This window comes from Xenopus tropicalis, chromosome 3 (assembly GCF_000004195.4).
Source record: "Xenopus tropicalis strain Nigerian chromosome 3, UCB_Xtro_10.0, whole genome shotgun sequence".
Taxonomy (NCBI): Eukaryota; Metazoa; Chordata; class Amphibia; order Anura; family Pipidae; genus Xenopus; species Xenopus tropicalis.
In genome coordinates this window covers 98,242,406-98,252,295 of record NC_030679.2, presented here as the reverse complement: position 1 = coordinate 98,252,295, position 9,890 = coordinate 98,242,406, and positions in this window count along the sequence as shown.

The following is a 9,890-nucleotide window of genomic DNA, read 5'->3' as shown; positions in this document are numbered from 1 at the left end:
ACTATAAATCATATAATGGAATCCAGTGTGAGGGCACTGTATTATTTGCAAATTGATGCTGAATACCCTTGGAAGACTCGGAGGAGTTTGTATATAGTTCTCTTAAATTAATTGAGCTATCTTTTTTACGATATGATTTTGAGATATACTTACCTTCCGTTTGAACATTTGAAAGAATTGGGGTCCCACTGTCTATATTTGCTAGAATTGCTAGAATTCTCCCACTTTGAGAGCAGTCCAGGAGAGCTGCATTGAGAGCAGTCCAGGAGAGCTGCCAAATATATCACTATATTAGCAACAATTGTTGTGATTGGAGTTGTAACATTACATGAGACTGATCGATACATTTAGAATCAATGTGGCATTCTCATAGGCAGTTTCCGACTGCAGCCTACTCAAATAGCTACATTTAAGAGTATGTAACATTTTGCTAGTTCAGTTACCACACTAAGGAACATCAGCCATTTGATAAAACACTGTCTTACTAATTTACTTGTAATTGTATTACACACATATTGTGCACCCACTACACTTGTGCGAGGTTACCTTTTCTCTTTGAATGTTAGATTACTGACTGATATAACAGGTAACTAAAGTTAGGGCTGCTGCAAGGGCAAGGCTTCATGGCACCAGAAGTGGTTGGCCTGGAACGTTCATTTGTTTCAGTAACTTGTAATGTAAATACCGCAGTGTAGTATGCCCCATGAGAAAGATGCCTTTAATGTGAACCAAGTTCCTTGTGGATCGCATGAGTTTTACTTTGAAACACAAGAATTTAATGTTTAATAAATATTATTTCAAACTGTCAGGTACTGAGATAGAATGCAATTTTCCTTCTTTAAGTTCTGGGAAAATGAACATGTACTTAACAGAATTTCTGTCTAGGAACCTTGGACGAGAATTTTATCAGTTTTCATCTGGGGGCCTCCATCCTTCTTCATTGCATACATACGCAAGCTTAATAATAACCAAATGGAGCTTAAGGGTGAGTAGAGCGAATTACTAATTTATTTCAAGATGTTATAGTAACACAATTGTCAGGCCAGACATATATACATAATCTTAAGGATGATGCATTTGTGTTTATTAACTAAAGATTTTATTAATCATTAGTAGATCCCTACGCAACATGGCGATTCGTATGGAGACCTGTGAAGCTCAGCAGGATGGCATAGGACAAGCCCCAGAGGCCCTAATCTCTCAGGTGCCTACTGCTCAATAGGTGTCTGGAAGTTGCACTATGCTTCCGAATGAATGAAGGTGGGATATGTCATCTCCATGCTGGAGGGCAAAGTGCTGGAATGGGCATCACTGAGAACTGAGAGTTAATAGCTGTCAAGTTAGCTTTAGAAGAACGGTGACCTCTTCTAGAAGGTACACCACATCACATCACATGAGCATCACATTGCTCATAACAATGCTGCTCATGCTTCTACCAGAAGGTTACCTTTTTTATGTTTATGGTCTACACCACATGTTTTTACCCAAGATTTCCTCCTTTCTAATGTTCCAGCAGCCAATGACTATGTAGCCCACATGTCTCCAATCCGGATCTCCACTAAAGCAAATTTTCTCCCTTTTCTATTCTGGAAATTATCAACCCAGTGCCTGCCTGACTCCAACTTCCTCCTGAAATGGGCATCCCTAATGTTTTTCACGTGTCTTTAATTAAGCCAGAGATCTCTAACCATTTCTCCTCTGAACAATCTTCTCCCACTCCGGTCATTGCTGATGGTCAGCAAGAATATGAAGTTGAGAAAATTGTGGACTCAAGATTTTCCAGAGACTCTCTACAGTATCTTATCCAGTGAAGGTTTTGGGCCTGAGGAATGTTACTCTGTAATGGACTCTGACGCCCACAATCCATGGCTAGTATGAGAGTTCTACAGACAATTACCTCAAAAGCATGCTCTTGGTGGTCATTGCATTGGAACATAATGTAATCACACTGTGGTTTAGCACCAAATGTAAAAAAAAAGGACACCAAGGACACAAGTTCAATGCTTGAATATAGGTCTTACTCTGAGTTCCTGGGTGCACCTAAATTACTATTTTGACTTGATCTTCTGGTTCCTAACCTTTTGCTTTGATTCTGACCATGAAGATTGCTGCCTGCCTCGATCTTTTGCCTAAATAAACTCTGAGCTTTTTTTTTATCCCTTGGATACCACTATCTGAACACAGCTTTCTCCTTGGTCCAGACTTCAACCTCAGTGAGGGTTGTTGGGCCTTGATAAAGGTCTGTAGTGGCTGGATGGATGCAGAAGGTGCAGCCTCCTTAGTGTAGGAGCTGCAGCAACATATACACAACCTTCCAGGACTACTAATGGATAGGGTAGATGGGTACATAAAAAATTAGAAATGCAAAATTTAAGATATTATAATGTAGGGTTTATAAAAGGTCTGAAATACTGAAACTTGTCCCTGCACAAGTATCTGCATTCTATAACAAGCACAGAGGAAGCAACTAACTCCTGCTTGTAAGCACCACTCACCTCAATAGGAGATATAGGAAAGAAACCACATCAATAAATAAAAATATTTTTAAGGATTTTCCAATCACTTTGAAATAAAACTTCTGATACCGCCTACTCATTAGGCCTCCCTGAGGTATTGCAAACCCTGTAGCTTTCTTTTAAGCAGACCTATAAAATACCTTAAAGGACATGTAAAGCCTACATGTGCCTACAATGTATATCAGTTGGGCATGTCTCCCCCATCCAAATGGCATCATTTGTACTGCATATATCCCCTCCGTTTGCCAGCACCATCACATTTTCCTAAAGCAAATAGCAGCTTTCCCCTGGTGGCCATTTTTCCTCTGATACATAATCAGATACATATAAATCTGCAAGCAGCATAAACACACACAGATCCTTAATCAGCATACATTTAATCAAGAATACAGGCTTACACAGGCAGAACTGTCTCTGATAAAAGTTCTGCTTTGTTTGAGTACTGTAATAGTAAAGCTGAGCTCAGGAGAAAAAAACTGAAGCAGACAGCTAGAGCTGAGTTTCTATGGGAACCAGAAATGCCATCTCTTTACTGGCTGCTAGACTGGAGGGTGTGTTTAGTAATCTGAGTTTAGAACAACTGAGCATGCCCACAAGCCAACAGCCAAGGCAAATTCCTGAGGGTGGGGCCGAGTGGGTTACAGGAGAAGACGGAAATCTAAGTGATTAAGGAGATGTTGCAGTCTTACTATTAACCTCTGGACAACCAGTGTGGCAGGTACTGAAAGATTTCAAAGAGGCTGTTCACTGATTACATTTTTGTGTGTGGGGTTTATATGTCCTTTAAGGGACCTAACACACATTGGATGCAACCCTTCCAGGGTACTTACTAAATATAATACACAGGACTCTTATACTGGAGCCATATTTCTAGTTAGACTACTAAAGCCACTGGGTGATAAGAAAATTAGGAATTTGACAGTAGGAAGAGATGATTCTCCCTGAGGCAAAACACAAATGCATATTTCCATGTCTGGCTCCATAGTGGTATGCACTTATTCTACACAAAATGAATTTTCTGGTTGCTTCATGTCAGTGACAGCAGGCAAGTGAAGCATTTTCTGTTGCAGACATGAAATAAAATCAGCAAGGAATGTTATACCAATAAAAAAACATAAATTACGTTGATGTATACTCCATCACAAAAACCCAAATTATATTAATCTTTTGAATCATTTGTTAAACTAAGAAAACTTCTGCTCGCTGTAAGTTGGATGGTGGACAGTGGACATGGTGTATAGAGCACAGATTCTCTGGAAAGCAAAGGAACTTCTAGTCCCAAAATCCATCCCTTTAACAGGGAACAAGGCGCGGAAGGTGTTGCATCACTCTGCCACCCTAAAGAGGGCAGGGAAATTGTCCCTGCATGTCAGACTGTCATGGTTTCCTCTCAAACTGAGAAATTATCTGTGTGTGTAACAGCATTTAGGCATATTTTTATATAAGGCCAACTAAAGGAGCTAATGAGGAGTGTCTGCAACCCCTCCACTGTAAAACATTTTCCAGTGGGGATCCTATCTACCTGTTTGCTTATATGTTTCCTACTTAAACAGTTAATGCCTGCCCTCAAGCAGCACACACAAAAGCAGCCCTCCTACTGGATGTTTACAGTGTCATGTGGACAAGCCATGACAGAGTACTCTCCCTGCAAGATATGGTAAATCACATTGCTAATCATGATCACACAGGAAGAAAAATGCTTTGTGTCAGCAACACCAAGAAGACATAATAAACAGAAGGGCAGAAAGAACATTGCTAAAGTGCCTGGTGGTAAAAGGAAGGAGATGAACCTCTTCAACCCCAAACAAATAAGAAAAGCACAGGCAGCTGGGCAGCAGACAGATTGGGCTTCCTCCCCTATAGAATGTTTTTTATTAGGAAATTCTATGTAACCCCCAAAGGCCATATACTATTGTATCATATTCTCTACTATGTTTACTCTCCTGTTTAGAATTAAAATCCCAATTTGTTCATTCCCAGAGTTGTCCTCTGTATGTGGTTTGCAAGGCATGAATAAGGGTTTGTCAAATAAACCACTGGAATGTTCACAAAAGCAAATACATTCGCTTAACTGCTTGTGCTTGACTTAACAGTTATAGTAATTATGCATTCTGGTAGGACGTAGTGGTCATTTAGTAATGCTGGACTCAACTGCTGTACATGCTAATGGATGCAAGATAGTCTCAGCTCACAGTTTACATAACGGTTTTGTATTTGTATTATGTGCACCTTGGGTAGCACATTCGGGGCAAGGAACGCTGTACTGAACAGCTGCTTTAGGCAGGGTTTTCTGCTGCTCCTTCTGTCCAGGAAGGTGTGCTAAATTACTGTAGCAGCTATGAGAAGTCTCATAGATTGACCAAGTTGCCATTCACTGCCTCCCCAAATATCCTAAATGCATTCTGTTACTTTAATTCTTGCCTTTTGCACCTTTTCCTAATTTAGTAAATAAGCCCTCTGATGTCACCTATCCTTTTATTAGTTACTAATATATCTAAATTCCACATTTCATCTGCTGCCCACCAAAGTGGTTTATTGTATATACTTGTTTAGTACAAAAATACATTTATTATATATTTAATTAAAGAACCACATGGAAGATTAAAAGCAACCACTAAATGATCATAGTTGGTACAAGAAATGGTCCTAAAATACATGACTCATTCACTGACACCTAATACTGTTGCAAAGAGGACTGCATAGCCCTAAACCATATGTATGTACTGATTTAGTAAGAACATCTGAGCTAGGAGTCGGTGGCCCTTGCTCTGTCAAGAGCCTCCTTAGAATGTATTAATAACAAACATAATATAATAATAGTGGACACTAAGTGTTCAGCTGCTAGCAATGAAATAAAGCATATGCTCTTAATAAAAGAGGAATAAAATCAAGACAGACGGATGATGTCCATACTTGGCAAAGCCTCTTTTAAAAAATATAAACCATGGTTATTTTTAGAAGACTCATAACAGTCTGTGCCCTGGGAGGCTTCAGACTGGAATTTCTTGCTCACCGTCACTTGGTTAAGTTCCTAAAACTTGTGTTACAAATGGATCCAACTGACCCAGTTAAGCCATTATTTCCTAAGTAGGAAATAACAGCCAGAAAACCAGTCATGTCATATATATTAATGCATTCTGGGATGACTTTTTACAGAAAAAATAAAGCTAAACCAAAGCAATTTCAGGGACATCCTGGGGCTCATCTATGATGGGGTTGCAGAGTGCAAAGCCAGGACCCAGCTGTGTCCCCTTAAAGGCCCAGTATCATAAAATCATAATACATTTACCCATATTATTTACTTAGTCTCTTCATTAAAAACACTCTACCTCATGCATAGGAAGCAAGATGTTTTCATTTTTGCAACAAATGCGTAATATTTAAGATTGGGCATTTAAGGCAACAGATTTAATGAATTCTTTTCTACTTCCTACTGCTGTAATTTTGGGATGAGAGGGAATTGTTTCCCCTGCTAAGATGAAATATGCAAAAACAGTATGTTTCCTTGTTCAACAAAACAATTTATTTTTAAATAAAAGCAGCTGGGAGAAGGCTAGAAATGTTATACATTATGTTTTGGGCTTCTGTACCAGCTCAAGGCAACCACAGCTCTTTAGCGGGGAAGATCTGTGCAGAGACGTGCAAATAAACTGGTAAAGGGGATTGGAGATTTAAACTATGAGTTTAAACTGTCAAGGTTGGGGTTGTTTTCTCTTGAAAAAAGGCGCTTGTGAGGTGACATGATTACTCTGTAAGTACATTAGAGGGGATTATAGGCAGATAGGGGAGGTTCATTTTTCCCATAAAATCGATCAGTGCACCAGAGGCCACTCCTTTAGATTAAAGGAACAGAACTTTCAATTGAAGCAGCGTAGGTGGTTTTTCACAGTGAGGGCAGTGAGGTTGGGGAATGTCCTTCCTAGTGATGTTGTGATGGCAGATTCTGTTAATGGGAGAATTTAATTCCTGTAAATCCCATTTCCTTCTTGCCTTCCAAGGCAGCACAGTGAGAGAGAACCCCCAACCCCCCTTGGGTAGGACATGAAAAAAAGCCTATAAAAAACGCCTCCCATTCTACATGCCCCAATGTAATTATAAAGCTACCTGAAAAAAAGACACATAGCCATGCTCACAAAAACGCTTAATAATAGGGCGGGAAGCGTGTGCTGCCTTGGAAGACAAGAAGGAAATGGAATTAACAGGTATCAAATTCTCCCATTCCTTCTGTCTTCTGGCAGCACAATGAGAAAATTATATGGCAATGGGTGGGAAAAAACAAAAAGGAAACTTAAGTAATGGCTGCTTGCACAACTTTTTGACTGAAAGCATCTTCCCCTGCTGAAATGAAATATAGGCGATAATGACTTGCAAACTGCTCCAAGTTGACAAAGATCTAGTTGAATGAGCTTTGATTTCTTCTGGAGGTTGAAACCCATATGGAGAGTATGCAAGAGAAAAAGGAATAAATAAATTGTTCTGTTTTTTTAATCCTGAAGTCCAATTGAGATAAATTAACAAGCATCTTTTTACATCTAATGTATGTAAGTTGCAGTCTTCTAATGACTGAGGATCAGAAAAAAGACTGGCAAAATAATATCTTGTGACCTGTCAAACCATGAAGCAACTTTTGGTGTAAAATCTAGAGGAAGCCTAAAAATAACTCCTGAAAAAAAACACATATATGGTTTTTGTATAGAAAGAGCCTGGATCTCTCCAACTCTTCTGACTGATGTAAGACCCACTAAGAGGACTGTCTTTAGAGTAAGAAACGTCAGCGAGACTAAATTTAAGGGTTCAAATGGAGAAGCAGTGTCAGAATGGGTAAAGACACCACAGAGGGATCTGAGGAATATACTGGTGCTGCAGTGATCCTCTGGTATGGGTAGGACTTATATCACACTGGAAAGCCTGTCAAAACTCGTGGGGCAAATACCAGGTATGTAAACATACCCAAACCACTGTACCACGCTGGGAAATGGTTTTCTGTGTGAAGGGAACCACACTGAGTTACCAAAGGTCAGGACAGGAAAAATACTTGGGCATGTAGAGTGGGAGTTGTTTTTTTATAGATGTTTTTCCCTGTCCTACATAAGGGGGAGGGAGTCTCTCGGTGTGCTGCTGGAAGACAAAAGGAATGCCCTTAAGAGGGGTTTGGATGATTTCTTGAACAAGCATAATATCCAAGGCTATTGTGATACTAAAGTCTACAGATAGTATTGATGTTGGTATATATAGTTTATGTATGTGAGTGTATAGATAGGTCAGTATAGGTTTGTGGGTGCTGGGTTTACTTGGAAGGGTTGAACTTGATGGACTTTGGTCTTTTTTCAACCCAACTTAACTATGTAACTAAAAGCATAAAAGTATCCACAGACAAGGCACTGAATGAATGGATCCAATTAAAAAAAAGATCTATTTTAACTTTACTTCTTTATTAATGATTTGCCCTTGTCTCCACCATGATGGCATGGAAGCTAGAGACTCTATTAATAACAAAACATGAATTACAAATAATAAAATGATTAAAAAATGCCTGATTTTGAAGGACTATCTAGCATACCGCCTACATTTAACATTTACATTTGATATGTTGGGTTAGGGCAATACTGCCACAAATATTTTAGGACAAAGGGGAGCTGCTGCAGTTCACCAGTGGTATTATTGCATCGGGCACCAAGTGCCTTTAAGCAGTGCTGCTTGCAATACTGGAGTCCTGGGTTTCACTGCAATCTGCTTGTATATTACTGTATGTTCTTCCCATGTCTGCATAGGAGCCCTCCTCATACTCTATTTCATCCCTGAGTACAAAAAACATACTTCTAGGTTAAGTGCCTTCTGATTAAAAGACCCTAGTGTGTGTGAATGTTTTATATAATAATTACACTGTAAGCTCCAATTGTGTGAATGATTGAATATACTCTAGAAATGACGGCACTGTATAAACAAAGAGTAATTATAACACTGTCCAAAACTGAAAACATAGTTGATGGATATTCCCCACTGGAACATATATGAGTTTATCTACAAATCCGGAAATCATGGAGGCACTTTAAGTGATATGATTGATTAGGACCCAGGTCAGGTTGGCTTCGTTTGCGCTTGTGTGTGTGGCTACACAGCAAAATATCCAAAGAATGGCTGTATATCCCCCAAAAAATGGCACACCTGTGGCTCCTAATGCTTATGCTATTTTAGTCTCTTTCAAATAATCTAAAATATGTTGTATATTAACCATATGTTATAGAAACCAACTGGTGCATTGATTACAACTGTTACCCTTTATCTAGCCCATTTTATTATAATACAAAGTATGGTTTACATAGGTTTTAATAGTGTCAAATTGTTTGCTTTATGGTTTAAATGTTTAAATATTCAACAGTGCTTTCGTTGGCACTGCCGCAGCTCAACATTCTTATTTCTTCCACTTGCATTGCTAAATCTGCCACAATTGTCTTCAACCATCAGTGTAGTAAGGTGACCATCGATGTCCAGACTTTGTCAGGCAGTCAGGATGATTTTGAAAACAAGGCACATTTGTGAGACAGCTCTGTCAAGACTATCCTTAAATCTGTCCAAAATTTCATCTGATGCTGTCCCTTCTTGTCATGTAAATGGTGCAAAGAGAAGAGCCAAAGGTTCCCTCCTTACCTCTTAGATTCCCTTGGCCAGCTGGTTTAGGTTTGTACTGGCCTGCCAGGATCTAGTTGGACCTAGCCAAGGACATCTGCCATCAACACTTATATTCATATTCCAGTCTCTCATTCATACCACTGCCTGGTTGCTAAGGTAAACAAGACCTTAGCAACCAGCTGCTGAAATTCAGATTTTCTTAAAGGGCCTAGAAGGCCCAGTCTGACACAGAATCTACATTAATACCAGGATTGCCTATGTATGGCTTTAATAACCCCTTTAGATAAAAAGTAATTGATACAACTGAGATAAAGGCTCTTTACCTGAATGCATAGCTAGAATCCCTGCCATAAAGCAAACTAGGACTGGTACCACTGCCAGAAAAGAAATGAACTCTGCCATATAAACATAAGGTGAATATATATTTTTAAAACATTTTATTTCCCATAACTGTGCATACATTACAAACTGGATTTAAGGTAAAATATTGTCATTACTGTGTATATTTAATAGCCATTCTTACAGAGATCAATAACTAATAAATACAACCAGCTGAAGATATATGTTAGTGACTTTTTGACTTCTACGCAACTGTGGTATTTCAGGAAGGCAACAGCTTTAAATTACAGAGGAGGAAAAGGTAGAAGTGTAACATCTGTTTTGTGAAACCAAAAATGTATCATTTGTCTTTTTTTTTGTCTTTGGCAAGGTCACTATCCAGCTGTAACACGTGAGAGCGAGCTG